The sequence below is a fragment of the Palaemon carinicauda genome, chromosome 8 (genome assembly GCF_036898095.1).
Source record: "Palaemon carinicauda isolate YSFRI2023 chromosome 8, ASM3689809v2, whole genome shotgun sequence".
In the NCBI taxonomy this organism is placed as follows: Eukaryota; Metazoa; Arthropoda; class Malacostraca; order Decapoda; family Palaemonidae; genus Palaemon; species Palaemon carinicauda.
Genome location: NC_090732.1, coordinates 151,466,408 through 151,469,488, shown reverse-complemented (window position 1 = coordinate 151,469,488; position 3,081 = coordinate 151,466,408).

Here is a 3,081-nt window from a genome sequence, read left to right as displayed (position 1 = left end):
TGGCAGCTGCTCCGGCAGAAGCTACTTGGCAAGAGTCCCCGTAAAGCCACTTGGCAGCAGCTCCGCCAGAAGCGACTTGGCAAGAGTCCCCAAAAGCCACTTGGCAGCTGCTCCTGCAGAAGCTACTTGGCAAGAGTCCCCCTAAAGCCACTTGGCAGCAGCTCCGCAGAAGCTACTTGGCAAGAGTCTCCCAAAGCCACTTGGCAGCAGCGCCGCCAGAAGCTACTTGGCAAGAGTCCCCCAAAAGCCACTTGGCAGCTGCTCCGCCAGAAGTCACTTGGCAAGAGTCCCCCAAAAGCCACTTGGCAATAGTTCCATTAGAAGCTACTTGTCAAGAGCTCCCCTAGCAACCATTTGGCAAGAGCAACCCACAGAAATCTCTTACCAACATGCCTCCCCCACTCAAAAAAAAAAAAATAAAAATAAAAATAAAAAATAATAAAAAGCCTTTTCAGCAAGAACAACCCACCGGAAGCCGATTGGCAAAAGTCCTCCCAGAAGCCACTTGGCAAGAGTTTCCCCAGAAGCCACTTGCCAAAAGCTCCACCAGGAGTCATTTGGCAAGACACCTTACAGAAACCATTTGGTAAGAGCCCCAAAAGCCCTTTAACAAGAGCTTCCCCTGGAGCCACTTGGCAAGAACTCACACAGAAGCCACGTGGCAGGACCCGGCCGAAGCCACTTGTCAAGAGCTCCCCCTAGGAGGCACTTGGCAAGAGCTCTCCAAAAGTTGCTTTTTAAAAGTTCTTATTAGTCACTTGGAAAGGTTCCCCTAATTCACAAGAGCGGTCCCCTCCCTTAGAAGCCACTTTGCAAAACCCAAGCCACTTTACAAGACCCTGTTACCACTTTGCGTGACCCTCCAAAATCACATTGCAATATTAAAGAGACCCCGAATTCACTATACGAGAGAAACCCAAATACCTATTTACTACAAAAACCATAAAACAACAATAAAAATAACTCGCCAACCACTAAGTATCCAAATTCATAAGTCTTTATGAACACTATTATCTACTTCATACTAATAGTTCTCATTAAATGATCGTAGACCATCTACGATCATAAGTAAAATTAAGAATAACTTAATTAGATAATGCAGTATTTACTGCAGTAGTAGTTTCTTTGTATTCATATTGGAAAAGTTTTTAGCAGGGCAACTTTCTTATATACAACTCCGATAAATTTACTTACCATCCGGTAAGAAAGTTTGCTCCTTGCTAATCAATTGAGCTATAGTTACATTAATAGGTGACGAAAATTTGCTACCTATCAAAAATGTTTGATATGTTTGCCCTCAAAAATATTTCAGTAGAACATGTTTTAATATAAATAAACGATTGATCGAACACAAAAATGCACACTAGTGGAAATGTGACAAACAATACCTAAGTCCCATCACTCTTCAGTAACATTTCTACCGAAGCAAAAATTTTTTCATTTAAAAGTTAGGATGATCGTTTATAGTGACAGGTATTCAAAGTAAAATGTGATATCTAGACCTCCAGTAAGAACATAAAAAAATTCTGAGGTCACTAACGTGACCCAACGAATTCCAGATGAATCTAACTGGCGTTTTTAATTTATTCATAAAAAAAGGAAAGATAACACTTTTTGGATTCTTTTATTGCAATTATCTTTGAATTGAACCATTGCCCATGACTTAGAATGTAGAAAGCCTACTTATTTTCGAAAAAAAATATTCAATGCCAAAATAATCTCACTATTTGAAACTATCCAAAAATATATATATATATATATATATATATATATATATATATATATATATATATATATATATATATATATATATATATATATATATATATATATATATATATATATATATATATATATATATATATATATTACATTCAAGCCATAAATATGTATTAAGGTTTTTACTACGATGATAATCTACTTATAAATGCACGGTGGAAGCTCATTTATTATAAAACAATGTGCTCACTATACTCATAACCATTGTCTTTCACTGAGATGAAGCCTATATCATATCTGAATAGGCTTTTGAGCAAAATACAAAATTAACATACCGTCCTTTTGACCTGACTACTAAAGCTTCGGTGCTTTAAAAAATTAACATATATCAGGGGAAAATAGCTTCAACAGATGACATCCAGAGTAAATATAGATATTGTGAAATTTGTAGGCTACCACCACCACCAAAAAAAAAAAAAAAAAAAAAAAAAAAAAAAAAAAAAAAAAAAAAAAAAAAAAAAAAAAGCATGGAATGAGAGGTAATATTCCGACATCCATCAGAATGGGTCTCATTAAAATTAACATTATGTAGAACTAAGGGTAATTTTATGATCCTTTACTTTCAAGTTAAATACGTCAACCATATCTTTTTCCAAAGGTGATTTTAAGGTCTATCCATTTTTGACCAACATAATTGATGCCGGTAGCCTGTTTATAAGTTTTTATAACCCTAAAAATATCTATGGGGTTCACAAATCACAGTGACAGTGAGAAGCGGGGGGGGGGGGGGAACACCCAAAATATTGGTTTGCATCAATAGTAATGGTCTGAAATGCATAAAATAAATTGGAAAAATATATAATTCATGTATATGGCGTCAAATTAAAGTATTATAATTACCTATAATCTATATTACTGCCCTCAACTGGTCTTTGCTGCCAAGACTAAGTTCGCTCATAATTGAAAATTCTTACCAGGCTAGTATGGATCTGAAAGTTGGCTTCATTAATTCCGGTACTGTACAGTGTACTGTACAGATGGCTTCATTAATTCCGGTACACTAACGTCTCCTTAGCTACAGGTGAAGTGTACCAAAATTGATGAAGCCAACTGTACACTTCACGGGAGGCTAAGGAGACTTGTGACTAGTAACGCTGTTTAGCAAAGGAGAAACCATAAAAAACGTTGCCTGTAAAACGAAGTCGCGGAATCTTGTAAACACGTAATAAAAAGTATCTATAAATTTTAAGAGGTATTGTTAAGCAAATAATATTTGTCTATACAGTGCGAGAAGTGTATCTGAATTAATGAAGCCAACTGTACATGATCAGGGGACTCTTTCTGTGAGCCACAATAGATGAA